General features: G+C 46.2%; 1 pseudogene; it reads right to left on the bottom strand.

The window, feature by feature from the left end:
- Positions 1-19,509, bottom strand: part of LOC123129291 (zinc finger MYM-type protein 1-like) — a 55,992-nt pseudogene that overhangs the window by 2,853 nt on the left and 33,630 nt on the right.

Genomic DNA, 19,509 nt, shown 5'->3' with positions numbered 1-19,509 from the left:
CGCGTCATCTCTAATCCTCTTCTAATCTTGTCGTCGGACATTGATCTGGCTGCTGGCGGCAGTCTACCTCACGCCATCGCCGCCTTGGAGGCGTAGCTGCGCAATATATGGTAGGACACGACTAGGTCTCGCGTTCCTGCGTACGCAGACGAACAGGCGACTTGTCGATGGATCGATCGATTCTTCTTCAGTGCGTGGATTGATCGAGCAAACAAGGCCTATTGGCTGTTGTGGCCCATCTGATTGCTTAGCTGATATGAGTAAGGCCCAAACTGCAGAAAATGCCCGGATTGGCCCAGTTAGAGAAGTTTATGTATTTTCCATTGTTTTTTCGTGTTTCTGTGCGTTTTTAGGCATGCGATGGCTAGGAAAGATCACTATAGTTGAGAACACCAACGGGATCAAGCCCGGGCATGTGCCCAGAGTGCCCGTACGGTGAATCCGCCACTGGTCATCCACTTGAGGGAAATTTGCTACTGTCCTACAAACCTCTGCACTTGGAGGCCCAACAACGTCTACAAGAAGAAGGTTGTGTAATAGACATCAATGTATTATGGAACGAGTAAAGAGACTTACTGGTAATGAGATTGAACTAGGTATTGAGATACCGATGATCGAATCTCGGGCAAGTAACACACCGATGACAAAGGGAACAACATATGTTGTTATGCGGTTTGACCGATAAAGATCTTCGTAAAATATGTAGGAACCAATATGAGCATCCAGGTTCCGCTATTGGTTATTGACCAGAGATGAGTCTCAGTCATGTCTACATAGTTCTCGAACCCGTAGGGTCCGCACGCCTAACATTCGGTGATGATCAGTTTTATGAGTTTATGTGTTTTGATGTACCGAAGGTAGTTCAGAGTCCCGGATGTGGTCACGGACATGACGAGGAGTCTCAAAATGGTCGAGACATAAAGATTGATATATTGGACGGCTATATTCAGACACCGGAAGGGTTTCGGGTTATCTCGGAGAAAACCGGAGTGCCGGAGGGGTTACCGGAACCCCCCGGGGACTAACGGGCCTTGATGGGCCCTAGTGGAGAGAGAGAGGGGCCGACCAGGGCAGGCCGCACACCCCCTCCCCTTGAGTCCAAATAGGACAAGGAAGGGGGGGCGCCCCCCTTGCCTTTCCCCTCTCCCACTCCCCCTCCTAGTGGGACTAGGAAAGGGGAGTCCTACTCCCACTAGGAGGAGGACTCCTCCTCTTGGCGCGCCCTCCTAGGGCCAGCCGGCCTCCGCCCTTGCTCCTCTATATACAGGGGCAGGGGGCACCCTATGGACACACAAGTTGATCATTGATCTTTTAGCTGTGTGCGGTGCCCCCTCCACCATAATCCACCTCGGTCATATCGTAGCGGTGCTTAGGCAAAGCCCTGCATCGGTAGCTTCATCAACACCGTCATCACGCCGTCGTGCTGACGGAATCTCTTGCGAAGCTCTACTGGATCATGAGTTCGTGGGACATCACCGAGCTGAACGTGTGCAGATCACGGTGGTGCCATGCGTTCGGTAATAGGATCGGTCGATCGTGAAGACGTACTACTACATCAACCGCGTTGTCATAACGCTTCCGCTTACGGTCTACGAGGGTACGTGGATGACACTCTCCCCTCTCGTTGCTATGCATCACCATGATCTTGCATGTGCGTAGGAATTTTGTTGAAATTACTATGTTCCCCAATAGTGACATCCGAGCCAGGTTTATGTGTAGATGTTATATGAACGAGTAGAACACAAAGGAGTTGTGGGCGTGGGTACATACATATTGCTTGTAGCCACTAGTTGATTCTTGATTCAGCGTCATTGTTGGATGAAGTGGCCCATACCGACATTACGCGTACACTTACGCGAGACTGGTTCTACCGACGTGCTTCGCACACAGGTGGCTAGTGGGTGTCTGTTTCTCCAAATTTAGTTGAATCGGATTCAATGAACATGGTTCTTTCTGAAGATCAAAAAGCAATCACTATACCGTGTTGTGGTTTTTGATGTGTAGGTAAGAACGGTTCTTGCTCAGCCCGTAGCAGCCACGTAAAACTTGCAACAACAAAGTAGAGGACGTCTAAGTTGTTTTTGCAGGGCATGTTGTGATGTGATATGGTCAAGACATGATGCTAAATTTTATTGTATGAGATGATCATGTTTTGTAACACAGTTACCGGCAACTCGCAGGAGCCATATGGTTGTCACTTTATTGCATGAAATGCAATCGCCATGTAATTGCTTTACTTTATCACTAAGCGGTAGCAGTAGTCGTAGAAGCTATAGCTGGTGAGACTACAACGATGCTTCGATGGAGATCAAGGTGTCAAGCCGTTGACAATGGTGATCAAGACGGTGCTTTGGAGATGGAGATCAAAAGCACGAGATGATGATGGCCATACCATATCACTTATATTGATTGCAGGTGATGTTTATCTTCTATGCATCTTATTTTTCTTAGATCGACAGTAGCATTATAAGATGATCTCTCACTAAATTTCAAGGTATAAGTGTTCTCCCTGAGTATGCACCATTGCGAAAGTTCGTCGTGCCGAGACACCACGTGATGATCGGGTGTGATAAGCTCTACATTCACATACAACATGTGCAAGCCAGTTTTACACACGCAGAATACTCGGGTTAAACTTGACGATCCTAGCATATGCAGATATGGCCTCGGAACACTAAGACCGAAAGGTCGAGCGTAAATCACATAGTAGATATGATCAACATAGTGATGTTCACCATTGAAAACTACTCCATCTCACGTGATGATCGGACACGGTTTAGTTGATATGGATCATGTGATCACTTAGATGATTAGAGGGATGTTTGTCCAAGTGGGAGTTCTTAAGTAATTTGATTAATTGAACTTTAATTTATCATGAACTTAGTACCTGATCGTATTTCCCATGTCCATGTTGTTTTAGATAGATGGCCCGTGCTGTTGTTCCTTTGAATTTTAATGCGTTCCTTGAGAAAGCAAAGTTGAAAGATGATGCTAGCAATTACACAGACTGGGTCCATAACTTGAGGATTATCCTCATTGCTGCATAGAAGAATTACGTCCTGGAAGCACCGCTAGGTGCCAAACGCGCTTCAGGAGCAACGCTAGATGTTCTGAACATCTGGCAGAGCAAAGCTGATGACTACTCGATAGTCCGGTGTGCCATGCTTTACGGCTTAGAACCGGGACTTCAACGACGTTTTGAATGTCATGGAGCATATGAGATGTTCCAGGAGTTGAAGTTAATATTTCAAGCAAATGCCCGGATTGAGAGATATGAAGTCTCCTATAAGTTCTACAGCTGCAAGATGGAAGAGAATAGTTCTGTCAGTGAACATATACTCAAAATGTCTGGGTATAATAATCACTTGATTCAACTGGGAGTTAATCTTCCGGATGATAGTGTCATTGACAGAATTCTTCAATCACTTCCACCAAGCTACAAGAGCTTCGTAATGAACTATAATATGCAAGGGATACTATTCCCGAGCTCTTCGCGATGCTAAAGGTTGCGGAGGTAGAAATCAAGAAGGAGCATCAAGTGTTGATGTTCAAGAAGACCACCAGTTTCAAGAAAAAGGGTAAAGGGAAGAAGGGGAATGATGTCTACTACACAACCTTCTTCTTGTAGACGTTGTTGGGCTTCCAAGTGCAGAGGTTTGTAGCACAGTAGCAAATTTCCCTCAAGTGGATGACCTAAGGTTTATCAATCCATAGGAGGCGTAGGATGAAGATGGTCTCTCTCAAGCAACCCTGCAACCAAATAACAAAGAGTCTCTTTTGTCCCCAACACACCCAATACAATGGTAAATTGTATGGGTGCACTATATCGGCGAAGAGATGGTGACACAAGTGGTATATGGATGGTAGATAAAGGTTTTTGTAATACGAAAATATATAAACAGCAAGGTAACTAATGATAAAAGTGAGCGTAAACGGTATTGCAATGCATTGAAACAAGGCCTGGGGTTCATACTTTCACTAGTGTAAGTTGTCTCAACAATAATAGCATAATTGGATCACATAACTATCCCTCAACATGCAACAAAGAGTCACTCCAAAGTCACTAGTAGCGGAGAACAAACGAAGAGATTATGGTAGGGTACGAAACCACATCAAAGTTATTCTTTCCAATCAATCTGTTGGGCTATTCCTTTAAGTGTCACAAACAGCCCTAGAGTTCGTACTAGAATAACAACTTAAGAGACAAATCAACCAAAACCCTAATGTCACCTAGATACTCCAATTTCACCTCAAGTATCCGTGGGTATGATTATACGATATGCATCACACAATCTCATATTCATCTATTCCACCAACACATAGAACCTCAAAGAGTGACCCAAAGTTTCTACCGGAGAATCACGACGAAAACGTGTGCCAACCCCTATGCATAAGTTCATGGGAGGAACCCGCAAGTTGGTCACCAAAACATACATCAAGTGTATCACGTGATATCCCATTGTCACCACAGATACGCACGGCAAGACATACATCAAGTGTTCTCAAATCTTTAAAGACTCAATCCGATAAAATAACTTCAAAGGGGAAACTCAATCCATTACAAGAGAGTAGAGGGGGAGGAGAAACATAAGATCCAACTATAATAGCAAAGCTCGCGATACATCATGATCGTGCCAAATCAAGAACACGAGAGAGAGAGAGAGAGAGATCAAACACATAGCTACTGGTACATACCCTCAGCCCTGAAGGAGAACTACTCCCTCCTCGTCATGGAGAGCACCGGGATGATGAAGATAGCCACCGAAGAGGGATTCCCCCTCCGGTAGGGTGCCGGAACGGGTCTAGATTGGCTTTCGGTGGCTACGAAGGCTTCTGGCGGCGGAACTCCCGATCTATTTTGCTCCCCGATCATCTTAGGGTATATGGATATATATAGGTGGAAGAAATACATCAGGGGAGCCACGAGGGGCCCACAAGGGTGGAGGGCTTGCCTAGGGGGGTGGGCGCCCCCCCCCTACCTCGTGGCTTCCTCGTTGATCCCCCGACGTGCACTCCAAGTCTTCTGGGTTGCTTCCGTTCCAAAAATAAGTTCCGTGAAGTTTCAGGTCAATTGGACTCTGTTTGATTTTCCTTTTCTGAGATACTCTAAAACATGAAAAAAAAGATAAAATGGCACTGGGCTCTGGGTTAATTGGTTAGTCCCAAAAATCATATAAAATAGCATATAAATGCATATAAAACATCCAAGGTTGATAATATAATAGCATGGAACAATAAAAAATTATAGATACGTTGGAGACGTATCAGGGAACTTCAAGAAAAACAGCAAGAAAGTTGCTACTCAAGTGAAGAAGCCCAAGTCTAGACCTAAACCTGAGACTGAGTGCTTCTACTGCAAAGGGACTGGTCACTGGAAGCAGAACTGCCCCAAGTATTTGGCGGATGAGAAGGATGACAAGGTGAACAAAGGTATATGTGATATACATGTTATTGATGTGTACCTTACTAATGCTCGCAGTAGCACCTGGGTATTTGATACTAGTTCTGTTGCTAATATCTGCAACTCGAAACAGGGACTGCAGATTAAGCAAAGATTGGCTAAGGACGAGGTAACGATGCGCGTGGGAAATAGTTCCAAAGTCGATGTGATCGCGGTCGGCACGCTACCTCTACATATACCTTCAGCATTAGTTTTAGACCTGAGTAATTGTTATTTGATGCCATCATTGAGCATGAACATTATATCTGGATCTTGTTTGATGCGAGGCGGTTATTCATTTAAATCTGAGAATAATGGTTTTTCTATTTATATGAGTAATATCTTTTATGGTCATGCACCCTTGAAGAGTGGTCTATTTTTGATGAATCTCGATAGTAGTGATACACATATTCATAATATTGAAGCCAAAAGATGCAGAGTTAATAATGATAGTGCAACTTATTTGTGGCACTGCCGTTTAGGTCATATTGGTGTAAAGCGCATGAAGAAACTCCATTCTGAAGGACTTTTGGAATCACTTGGTACTTGCGAACCATGCCTCATGGGCAAGATGACTAAAATGCCGTTGTCCGGAACAATGGAGCGAGCAACAGATTTGTTGGAAATCATACATACTGATGTATGTGGTCCAATGAATATAGAGGCTTGCTGCGGGTATCGTTATTTTCTCATCTTCATAGATGATTTAAGCAGATATGGATATATCTACTTAATGAAACACAAGTCTAAAACATTTGAAAAGTTCAAAGAATTTCAGAGTGAAGTGGAAAATCATCGTAACAATAAAATAAAGTTTCTACGATCTGACCATGGAGGAGAATATTTGAGTTACGAGTTTGGTCTTCATTTGAAACAATGCGGAATAGTTTCACAACTCACGCCACCCAGAACACCATAGCGTAATGGTGTGTCTGAACGTCGTAATCGTACTTTACTAGATATAGTGTGATCTATGATGTCTCTTACTGATCTACCGCTATCATTTTGGGGTTATGCTTTAGAGATGGCTGCATTCACATTAAATAGGGCACCATCTAAATCCATTGAGACGACGCCTTATGAAGTGTGGTTTGGCAAGAAACCAAAGTTGTCGTTTCTTAAAGTTTGGGGCTGCAATGCTTATGTGAAAAAGCTTCAACCTGATAAGCTCGAACCCAAATCGGAGAAATATGTCTTCATAGGATACCCATAGGAGACTATTGGGTACACCTTCTATCACAGATCCGAAGGCAAGACATTCATTGCTAAGAATGAATCCTTTCTAAAGTAGGAGTTTCTCTTGAAAGAAGTGAGTGGGAGGAAAGTGGAACTTGATGAGGTAACTGTACCTGCTCTGTTGTGGAGTTGACACGACAGATGTCCTAGAGCAAGGACTTAGTCGTAGGGACATTGCACTAGGAAGCTTAAAGGGGTTAATCGAGACAAAGGACACGAGAGAGTTTTTATACTAGTTCGGCCCCTTACAATGAAGGTAAAAGCCTACGTCTAGTTGGGTTTGGTATTGCTGAGGTTTCGATCTCCAAGGGGCTCAATTCGCTGGCTTGGTTCTCGATCTGGTTGTTTCTTGTCCTAAGCCGCCGTCGGCTCGTCCCCTTATATACACAGGTTGACGCCTGGTGGCCTACAGAGTCCCGGCCGGCTCATAAAATGTGTCCGGCTCGGTGACCTCTTTTATATGCCTTTCTTTACATATGGCGGTTTACAATGTTGGGCCTCAAGCTGCCTTTGGGCTTAGACCTTCTACAAGCCTTAATAAACTATCACTTTGAATATTACTGGGCTTATTTTTGTAACCCGCCATTGGGGTTGACCCGGCCCCTCCTGGGCGGGTCATACCTGGTAGCTATATCCCCAACATTAGGCCCCAGGTTGACTTTGAACTTTGTTCTTTGTTAATCTTCAACACTAAGATGAAATCCATCTTCTTCTGCCTGACAAAACTCTGTAACCCGCCATGACGTCATCTCTTGGAAACACAAAAGACTTTCATGACGTCATTCTTCAACGGATCTTTTATCTTTAATGCTTCCTGAGAATCGAGGCGCCTTCATAGCTGGATAACCATTACTCGGTTCTCCCTTGATTTTTGCGCCCGTCTATTCGCACTTGTACTGATAAATAGGCTTGCCCCAGCCTTCCTCATTCTTCTCTCTCTCTCTCTCTCTCTCACTCACTCTGTCTTCTTCCTGTCGCTACCCTTCTCTGCTTCTCGAGCTCCGCCGCCGTCGTAGCACTCACCGTTGCTCTCAACGCCGGCCGCTGCATCACCCTGAGTTTGTCCAGAGAGACGCGGCGACTCTTCGCAGTAGACCTGCATCTCGTGCGTTCCTTCTTTCTCTCGCACCTAGATCTGTATTAGGGTTGCGAGTTCATCAGTGTTCTTCGCTGTTCATCACAGATCTTCTTGTAGTTCTTCTTCCGCAACTTCTTCTGATCCAAAAAGGAAGTATAACTCGCACGGTAGTTGTTTTGCATCCATTTTTGATATCAGTAGATCCCTTTTTCCTGTATAGATGCTTCATTATAGCTGACAAACTCATCTGTACTAGATTTTTAGGTCTAGAATATTTTCTTTTTGGGACAGCCATTTGATCTAAAATAATAATAACAGCTTGGTGAAACTTGTTTATGCCAAGACTTAGCTAAATCCGCTTTCTGAAAGAATCTGTAGCTATGGCGGCTTACCGCTCCGGCTTTCTTTTCCTTATATGTCATTAGCCCTTAGTTAAGCCGCCATTACTTGTTTGACATCTTAATCCTTTAACTGTTAATTTCACCGTAAGCTGAACTGGCATGCTATTTTTTCTTTTTCAGTTCCTTGCACATCATGCCATCAAAAACACCCACCATCTGTAACTGGGTCCCCTCAACCATAACTGAGGAACGTTTAAAAGAGTTCTTCCTCATTGGGTTTCTGCCCTCAAAACCGTCATTTCTTATCATGCTCCTGACCCGAAAGAAGAATGACCCAATCCAAAAGACGGCGAGGTGATTGTCTTCACTGACCACACGAACCGTGGCTTCTCACCGCCCGGTTCAAAATTCTTCAGAGAGGTCCTTCACTTTTTCAAACTTCATCCTCAGGACATTGGGCCCAATTCCATGTCCAATATTTGTAATTTCCAAGTACTCTGTGAGGTATATATTCAGCAAGACCCAACTGTAGAACTGTTTAGAGAATACTTCTATCTGAATCGGCAGAATGAGTGCACCAATGGCCCCAGCTTAGAACTTGGAGGCATCTCAATTCAGCACCGGCAGGGTGCTGTCTTCCCTCTCATAGTTTTACCAAGTCACCCAAAGGACTGGAACCAAACTTGGTTTTACTGTCAAGACATCTCACCAGCCAACGAGAAGCCACTGTCAGGTTACCGCCCCGATCGTCTTGAATCCAAGTTCGCACTTCTAGATAAACTTACTGTTGCTGAACGCAAGAGGCTACTTCCATCCATTAGAAGAATGATTGCTTTGTTGGGGAACGGTCTAACCGGAGGTGATCTGACCCGCTGCTGGATCTCATGGCGGGTTATCCCGTTAAGCCGTCGGTCAAAATTGATGTATGAATATGGTGGAGGCCAGGACGATTCTCTTCATCATAGCCCGGTTCAACTAACCGAAGAAGACATTGTTTCAACGTCAAACCTTTTGGTGAATGGGAAATATGAAGACTGCAGTATTGTTGGGTTAAATCCCTTCTGTAAACTTAACCCGGTACCAGAAGTAAGGATATTCTGATCTCTTTCCCTTTGTATTTTGCCCAGACGTATTGTTTAGCACTGATCCTTCGTCTTGTCTTTGTAGGCTAATTCTGACTTTTGGAAAGTGAAATATGACCACGAAGCTGCCAAGAAGGAGAAAATCACCGCCATGAATGCCAAGAAAACGACCCGGAAGTCGAAGAAGAAAAAGAAGACCACTGCTGAAGATTTGATGAAACTTGATGACACATCTGACTCAGAGGTAGCCCTTGATTCCATTGGCCAATTTTTTAACAATCTTATTGACACTGATCCTTACCAGGATGACACTGGGGACAGTCAGGCCGGGGAAGCAGAGGTAACTATTATTTCCTCCGACTCAGAGCCCTTACCAAGACACAAAGTTTGACGAGTGATGCATAAAGTAATGTTTTCTAACCCTTTAGCTCACTTGGATCCCAACTTTCATTTGAAAAACAACAACATGAAAGCCGCCGTGAAGCTGGGTTTGAAGATGAACCGGTTGTTGTCTCTCAACAAACTCCTCAGAAACGTCTGAATGAGGTTTACTTATTTTTTGTCTTTAACTCTTCTTAATGGATCCTTCTCCTTGTATTTCTTTTAACTCTTTTTTATTCTTTCAGGAGGTGTCTCGTTCCTCTGGCAACTCCTTGCAAACCCAATTCCCGGCTTTCAAGACTGCTCCCGGGTAATCAGAAATCCTCTTTTCTTTCGGGTTGTTCAATACTATCTTTATACTTACAATCCTACAACATTTTTTCTTAGCGGCCAAGCTAAACCAAGAAAGGCGAAGGCAGCAAAACCGGCGGAAGACCCGCCAGTGCTGGCATCTGACCCGGCTAGGCTGCCTTCTCCCTTAACTGACGCTCCAGAAGACCCGCCTATTGACAATGAAACAAATCCTCCTGAGCCGTCTTTTGACGAAGCCACTGTGAATCCTTCTACAGCTGGACCATCAACCTCAGCCATCCCTCCGCTCCATCTGCTCAAGATGTTCAAATTACTGGGAGCCGCTTTGTTGAGCCGGGGAACCCAACGGTGCTGGCTCGGTGTACAGCAAAGCAAGAGGCGTTGGAGAGGCAGAAAGTTCGCTTTGACGTTGCCAATTATGACCGTCTCAATGCCATTGACATTTTATCCGGCTATCTCAGTCATGTACACTCTAGTCGCGAGTCTGAGATTGAGATGGTCAAGCAGCTTCAGTTGAAGTATGAGGTACGCTTTTTCTGGATTACTTATATTCCTTCAGCCCCCAAGTCTTCAGATTATGAGAGAAACAGAATAACCTATAGACTTTAAAATATAGGCCGAGACTTTCACCTCTGAATCTTTGCTTGACATTGATAGAATAAAACTTCACCTGTAGTCCCCAAGGACCGGTTCATCTTGATCATAAATGAATCGGTACTTTAAAATTGTTTTTAAGACCATTTTCAAAGTACTTAATACTCCGGCTTAACCTTGATAAACTTGTTGAACTGCATACATTAGCCCCCAAGTGCCAAGTGCTGTTACTTTGTAAAGTGCTTGGAACTTTAAATATGTTTGTAAAATCGTAGAAATTTGATTTGGCATACATTAGCCCCCAAGTCTCAAGTGGTTTGTTTGTAAAGTACTTGAGACTTGAACCTTGAATTTGGAATTTTGAATTTGAAACCAAGTCTTGTCTGAGTTGAACTCTCAATTGACTGACACAAAGACCCGGCTAGCAAGTCAGGAGACAGAAATCAAATCTTCTAACTCCAAACTGCAAATAAGCCTCTCTGCAACGGAAAATTTGAAGACCAGCTTTGCTGCCTAGGAGAAAACTTGTGAAAAGGAAAAAAACACTTCTGACCCAACGAGCTGAGACAACCGAAACAGCTCTGAAAGAGATTTCAATAGAGCTGAATGGGTGCAAGGGGCGGGTGTCTCAGATGGTAGCTGCTATCTTTGGTAAGTTGCCTGACTTGATCTTTTGTTTGTTTTTTGCCAAACCGGAGTATAAGCCGTTAACTGACTTTGCGTGTAAAAATTTATGCAGGTCCTCGAAGCAAGCATCTGAGCCAAGACCCGTTGACTAAACTGAAGGAAGTACATACTTTAGTTGAACAATTGTATATCGGCGCACAACAGGCTCTGGCCACCATCTCTCCTGCTAACCAAGGACCCAACTGGCTCAGCGACGTCCTGAAGAAGCTATCCATCCTTCCTACCAGGTTCCAAGAAGTAAAACGCTCCTGTGCGCGAGCCGGAGCCTTGACTGCCCTAAGCCGCTCCAAGGCTTGGGTGCCAGACCTAGACCCGGCGGGCGTAGCAAGAGGCTATCCCACCGTGAAGGAGGACGGGTCTCCTTTTGATCAGGATGACTTCATGTCTTGTGTACGCGGAGTCCGGCCTCAGGCAACTAGCCTTGGAGATGACACCAATGTTGATAAGTACCAGCCGGGTTTTGATAGTGAGAATAAGAAGATGGCCACTCCCTCATACAAAGTAACAGACTTGATCCCACAAGTGAGAGAAGATACATTTGCCCCGGAGGTTGACCCGGTCGGCCTGATCTACGACGAAGCCGAATTTGTCGCCGTGAATGACTTTGACTGGTCAAAACCCAACTTCCAGCAAACAGAAGGTGGTGAACCGGCGAGGGAGGGACAATGATCATCTTCATGGGCTTATAAAGCCTTGTAATAACTTAGTTGTTAAAACACCGCATGTTTGCTTATGCCATCGTGCATAAAATACTTCTAATGTATGCATCATTTAAGGTTTGTCTCTGCAATGTTTGAACTCTGTTCCTGTAAATACAAAGAAAAGACAGGCTTGGCGGTTTAGAACCAAACGGGTTTAAACACCTAATTTATAACTAAACGGATGAGCTAGAGAAGAAACATCAAGCCGGATGTGCTCTCATTGACAAAACTCTTCCATAGCCACAGATTAGTGCCATTGTCAGTGATAATACTGTGTGGAAAACCGAAACGGAAGATCACTTTTTCATGAACTGAACCGCCGTGGCTACGTCACACTTACTCACAGGTTCCGCCTCAACCCACTTGGTGAACTTATCAACGGCCACCAAGAGATGTGTCTTTTTATCCTTAGACCTTTTGAAAGGTCCCACCATGTCAAGCCCTAGACCGCAAACGGCCAAGTGATTGGAATCATCCGGAGCTCTTGAGCCGGTACATGCGCTCGTCATGCAAATTTGTGACATCCATCACATCTACTGACCAGATCTTCTGCATCAGTGTGAGCTGTCAACCAGTAAAAACCGTGACGAAACGCCTTGGCCACTAAAGATTTTGATCCGGCGTGATGACCACAATCGCCTTCATGGATCTCACGAAGGATTTCTTGACCTTCTTCGGGGGAAACACATCGCTGAAATGCTCCGGAAACACTGCGATGATATAACTCTCCATCTGAAATTTTCATGGGCTTAGACCGTCGGGTTATCTATCGAGCCAGAGTCTCATCTGCTGGCAACTCTCCCCAGGTCATGTAAGCCAAGAACGGCATCGTCCAATCTGGGATGACATGAAGAGCCGCTACCAACTGCGCCTCCGGGCCAGGAACATCTAAATCTTGTTATGTGGGCAACTTGACAGAGGGGTTATGCAGAACATCCAAAAAGGTGTTAGGTGGCACTGGCTTACGCTGAGACCCCAACCGGCTTAAAGCATTAGCTGCTTCGTTCTTTCGACGGTCAATGTGCTCCACCTGATAACCTTTAAAATGTCCTGCAATGGCATCAACCTCTCGGCGATAAGCCACCATGAGAGGGTCCTTGGAATCCCACTTGCCAGATACCTGTTGAGCCACTAGATCCGAGTCGCCAAGACATCTGACCCGGCTCAAGCTCATCTCTTTCGCCACTCGAAGACCATGGAGAAAGGCTTCATACTCTGTTGCGTTGTTAGTGCAAGGAAACATCAACCATAACACATAACAAAATTTGTCACCTTGTGGAGAAGTTAGCACAACTCCAGCCCCCGAGCCTTCTAACTGCCTGGACCCATCAAAATGAATAGTCTAATACGTGTTGTCTGGTTTCTCTTCTGGCATCTGCATCTCTGTCCAGTCATTGATGATGTCAACCAGGGCTTGAGATTTGATTGCAGTATGTGGAACATACTTCAACCCATGAGACCCAAGCTCAATTGCCCACTTGGCGACTCGCCCAGTGGCTTCTTTGTTTTGAATAATGTCTCCCAAAGGAGCAGAGCTAACCACAATGATTGGATGTCCCTGAAAGTAATGCTTAAGCTTCTGGCTTGCCATGAACACCCCATATACAAGCTTCTGCCAATGTGGATATCATTGCTTAGATTCAATTAGCACTTCACTGACGTAATAAATCGGCCGTTGAACCAGATGCTCTTTGCCAGCCTCCTTGTGCTCTACCACAATAGCCACGCTAACAGCTCGTGAGTTGGCAGCCACGTATAACAATAGCGGCTCTTTCTCAATTGGAGCAGCAGGACTAGCGGCTCAGCAAGCTGTGTCTTTAGATTCTCAAAAGCAGCATTCGCAGCATCGCTCCAAACAGAGGCATTGCATTTTCCCCTAACCGGCTTATGAACCGGCTCAAAGCAGCAACTCGACCCGCTAGCCGCTGGACATTATTGATGCATGTTGGTTTGGCTAGGGATGTAATTGCCTTGATTTTCTCCGGGTTAGCTGCAATACCTTGGTTGGACACCAAAAAATCCAAAAGCTTACTAGCTGGGACTTCAAAAACAAACTTGGCCGGGTTAAGCATCATCTTGTAGACCCGGAGATTATCAAAAGTCTCTTTCAGATGTGTGATCAAGGTTTCCTCTTTCCTGGATTTCACCACTATGTCATCCACATAAGCATGAACATTACGCCCAATCTGATCCTGAAGACAATTCTGCACACACCGCTGGTAAGTTGCTTGGGCACTCTGAAGCCCGAAAGGCATAGACACATAGCAAAAAGCTCCAAAGGGAGTAATAAAAGTTGTCTTCTCCTGATCTTTGATTGCCATCTTAATCTGATGATAACCGGAATAAGCATCCAAGAAACTCAAACGTGCGCAACCCACAGTAGCATCAATGATCTGATCAATACGAGGGAGAGCAAAAGGATCAGTCGGACAAGCTTTGTTCAGATCGGTGTAATCTACACACATACGCCAGGTGCCATTCTTTTTTAGTACAAGCACTGGGTTAGCTAACCACTCCGGGTGAAAGACCTCCACAATGAACCCGGCTGCTAAGAGCCGGGCCACCTCTTCTCCAGTGGCCTTGCGCCTTTCTTCATTGAACCATCGTAGAAACTATCTAACAGGTTTGAACTTTGGATCAATATTAAGAGTGTGCTCAGCGAGTTCCCTCGGGACACCCGGCATGTCTGAAGGTTTCCATGCAAAGATGTCCCGATTCTCACGGATGAACTCGATGAGCGCGCTTTCCTATTTTGGATCCAAGTTTGCGCTGATGATGAACTGTTTGGATGAATTGCCAGGCACAATCAACCATCTTAGTGTCATCAGCTGATTTGAATTTCAACGCCGGCTCATGCTCTGTTGTGGGTTTCTTTAATGACGTCATGTCTGCCGGGACAACATGATCTTTGTAAAACTTTAACTCCTCTATTGCACAGACGGATTCCGCATAGGCAGCATCACCTTCTTCACACTCCAAGGCAATCTTCCGTCTCCCATGTATCATAATGGTACCCTTATGACCCGGCATCTTGAGCTGCAAATACACATAACACGGCCGAGCCATGAACTTGGCATAAGTCGGCCACCCAAACAGAGCATGATATGGGCCTTTGATCTTAACCACCTCAAAGGTTAATGTCTCCGCTCTGGAGTCATATTCATCCCCAAAAGCTAATCCTAGCTCAATCTTACCAACTGGGTATGCCGACTTACCAGGTACCACACCATGAAAAACAGTGTTGGACTGTTTAGGATTTTTATCAGTCAATCCCATCCGGCAGAACATCTCATAGTAGAGGATGTTGTTGCTGCTGCCTCCATCCATGAGTACCTTAGTAAACTTGTATCCACAAACCTAAGGTGCCACTACCAAAGCCAAGTGACCCGGGTTATCAACTCGGGGATCCTCTCTGCTCCACACAATAGGCTGCTCTGACCAACGTAGATAACGTGGAACCGCCGGCTCAACGGCATTGATGTCTCTCTTGTGAAGTTTCTGGTCCCTCTTACATAAGCTGGTGCTAAATACATGATATTGCCCACTAGTCAGCTGCTTCGGGTTGCTCTGATAACCGGATTGCTGCTGCTAATTACCCTGGCCGGGTTGCTGATTATATCCTCCTTGGTGACCAGGATAACCTTGACCGTGAAAACCTCCTCTGCCTGAACCGGAGCCCGGGCCCTGAAAGCCGCCTCCACCTGAACCGCCACCTGGGCCTTGACCCCCATCAAAAATATTTGAATTTTTAAATGCCTTCATGATCATGCAATCTTTCCACAGGTGAGTGACTGGTTTCTCCCGGGTTCCGTGCTTTGGACAAGGTTCATTCAACAACTGCTCCAAGGTGGGGCCTGACCCGCCCGATCGAGGGGGCTGTCTGCCCTTACGCCGTTGATTACCTCCCTGTGCATTAGTATTAGCAACAAACTCATTAGCCTTACGCTTATTACCTCCCTGATTTGCCGGGTTACGTTGGTGACCCTTGCCGTTGTCGTTCTTCTTTCCCTTTGTTGCCTTTTCTTCGTCAGACACCGGGTCCTTGGTGGTATCAGAATCAGCATACTTAACGAGAGCCACCATCAACGTTCCCATGTCATTACAGTTACGTTTGAGTCGCCCCAGCTTCTGCTTTAGAGGTTCAAAATGGCAATTTTTCTCCAACATTAAAACTGCTGAGCCGGCGTCCATTTTATCAGATGAATGTATTATCTCTTTGACCCGGCGCACCCAATGGGTTGTGGATTGTCACGACCGGTTTTCCAATAAAAATATTTATTGAGAAACCAATCTTTTGAGTCCAGTATGAGAGAAATCCTCCTCACTGGTAGACAATTTCTTGATACAATAAGCCAGTAGCAAAAAATATATTACAGGGTCGAACTACGGTTGCTCAACCAAATTATTACAAGCACGCCAATAATTATACATAATGGCGGACATGTCACAGTGGTGTGGAGGCATACTACTGACTCGAGGATAGGGAGGTGGTGGAAAAACACAGCGGGGAGAGAAATACAAGACTCTAAGTCTATCATCTCTTCGAGCGTCGAGGTGAGGCTCGCTGAATTTATTTGGTAGCGGAAGCGGATATAAAACAGTGACCAAATCCAGGGTCGCACGAGACTGACTGGGACTCCTCTAAGTGTCGGACTCACTATCAAACTCTTCATCCATGAGATCGCCTTCGTCAGCATCTGGCCAAATCAACAAGACAGTGAGTACTTTGAAAGTACTCGCAAGACAGTTCGGACGTAAGATATAACAAATGCATGCATGGATGCGACATGAATAAATTCACCAGTGTACATTTTCAAAAATTAGCATAACAAGGTAAGTAAAAGGGAAACGGCGGTAGTCCGCCTGAAATCCCAACAGAACATAAATAATTACCGATCGGGTGTCTGAAGCGACGCCTCGAAAGGTGAACAAATAAATATAAGGAAAAAAATGCCACAGTCGGGCGTCTTAGCGACACCACATAAAGGGCTTAAAAAGAAATACCTCAGTCGGACGTCGGGGCGACGTCACAGAAAGGGCTTTAAAAGAAATGCCACAGTCGGACGTCGGGACGACATCACAGAAAGGGCTTTAAAAGAAATGCCACAGTCGGACGTCGGGGCGACATCACAGAAAGGGCTTTAAAAGAAATGCCACAGTCGGACGTCGGGACGACATCACAGAAAGGGCTTTAAAAGAAATGCCACAGTCGGATGTCGGGACGACATCACAGAAAGGGCTTTAAAAGAAATGCCACAGTCGGACGTCGGGGCGACATCACAGAAAGGGCTTTAATTCACAAGTAAATAATACTCATAATAAACATTTAATTCATGAGAATAAATGGGTTAGTCCATCCACATGAATATTCAATTAACCGGAATTAGCACTCATGCGAATCACCGGAGTCTCTGTCATCAAAACTGACATTTGATTAGGATAAGATAATATCGATCTAGGACATGGAATAGATGATTTGGAGGAAATATATGACTCTGCAGAGTTTGTACAAAATTGTTCCCACAGCCAACGGATTTCCGTAGTCACGAAGGACTAGTTCCGTTTACGGTGTTTCGGAAGAAAACACAGCTAACCAGTACACACCCATCCTACCTCTCGATGCTAGGAATCACCCTAGACATCGTCCAAGAAAAACTTTTGAGACGGGGAGATCACAATCTCGAATAGCATGGGATCAAATTTATATACGCGCGCTCTAAGGGGTGCCCCCCTCTCGGTCCCAACCGGAAACACCCATGCCCCCTGACCAGATGACTGGCTTTAATCCAGGGCCATGGAACCATCATCACGGCCTCTCCTTTTGGTGTGTACCAGAAAAGCGGTTTGCAACTTACTAAACCATATTCCTTGCGGAAAACATGTGGTAGTACAGGGAAGGAAATGAAAGGAACTGGATCGATACGGTTTGACACTGAAGTCACATAGTCTGGCATAAGACTGGCATGCTACGACACTGCCATCTTACCCATCCTCATGCCAACACATGGCCATTCATACTCACATCCATCCACTTATGGATCATCGAAAGTTCAAACATGCTTGCCTGGTTCGGAGTAGTCGGAGCCTAGCTCGGTGAAGTTCGCGGCTCCGTCACCTCCTTCGGTATCTACGGTATAAAGAAAATATATGCGCTATCGTAAATACCAAGGAGTGCACAGAAAGTATACCAAATATTTTTCAAATAAATCTGATAAAAAACTAGACAAAATTTTGAAGAGAACAGAAAAAGAATCAATCAAAAATACTTTTCTGCTTAAAAGTTATAAGGGTTTTTGCCCAGGGACTAATCTGTAATGAAACAGAAGATTTCCAGGGGCTAGCTTATAAGAATAGAAAACGCTTCGGCAGAAACTACGCCAGCCCAACGGGAAAACGTACTTTGCCCGAAGGCGCTTCCAGAAAACGCTTCAACAGCGAGAGCAGAGAGGCTGACGGTGGGGTCCCACGCGTCAGGTTTGAATTTCAACAGGGGGGGAAGCGAAGCTCGTCGGCGCCCGAGAGCCGCGGTGGTCGCCAGCGGCGATCCACGGCGAGGTAGGGGGATCGGAGGGTACCTCCGTGCTCAGGGCGCCATTCCGCGTCGGTTGGTGGTGGTGGTGGTCGCCGGTGAGTACCACGTCGACGGCGAGCTTTGCTCCGGCGGACGGCGGCTCGGGTGGTTGAGGAACTCGTCAGAGAGAGCTGCAGAGATCAAATTGACAAGGGGGTTAGGTTCCTGGTAGCTAGAGAGGGTAACGGATGGGGTTTGGGCGCCGGAGGTGGCCTCACCGGAGCGAATCGAGGTGGCGGCCGAGGCGGATCGGGGCGGCCGGAGTTGGGGGGGGAGACCTCCTCGGGGTGCCCCTAGTGGCCTGGCGTGGCGTTGGTGAGGAGTGGGGATGAGGCGCGCACGAGGGTGAGCTCGGGGGCCCTTTTTATAGGCAGCCCGAGGCGGTTGCCGTGAACGGGGATCTCCGGCGAGTGATTACGGCGGTGCCGGGGATGTGCAGGGGGATTAGGGGCTAGGGCTTCGTCGTTGAGGTCCACCGGTCCCATTTAGGCGCTAAATGGGCTGGGACTTGGTGCTGAGGGTGAGCTCGACGGAACGGGGGTGGCGCGGCACGTCGGCGGCAGGGAGCACGTTCCGTGCTTGCCGGGCCACGGCGACGGTGCCACGGGCATGCGCTGGCACGGCAGGGACATGCGGAGAGCCAAGGGGCTTTGGGCGGCGCCGGGTGGCGTGGCGAGAGTGCTCGGGCCCTTGTTGGCCGCCACGGGAGGTGCAGCCACCGCAGAAGCTCCCAACGCCGGCGAGGCTCGCTGCTACCGACGCCAGGAAGGCTCCACGCACGCGTGTGAAGCTCCGGACAGGAGGGAGAGGCTGCGAGGAATGTGCCAAGTGCACTGTCTACGCGTGAGAGGAACTGACGAACGCAAACGACACTGAAACTGAATTTTTCTGAATTTTGAACAGCAGCAATGCATGCAAGGTGTTCGACAGAATGAAATTGGCATCTAGGGATTTTTCCTTGAGCTGAAACTTGGTGGAGTGGCTTCTCATTGCTCAAGTAGGCTGCCTGAATTTTTGTGGAATTTTTGGGGAAGTGTAGATATGAATTTCATCAAATTTGGCAAATCTGGTCCAAACTTGCAGAGA

Source organism: Triticum aestivum, chromosome 6A, assembly GCF_018294505.1.
Source record: "Triticum aestivum cultivar Chinese Spring chromosome 6A, IWGSC CS RefSeq v2.1, whole genome shotgun sequence".
Lineage (NCBI taxonomy): Eukaryota > Viridiplantae > Streptophyta > Magnoliopsida > Poales > Poaceae > Triticum > Triticum aestivum.
This window is presented reverse-complemented; position numbering and strand designations above follow the sequence as displayed.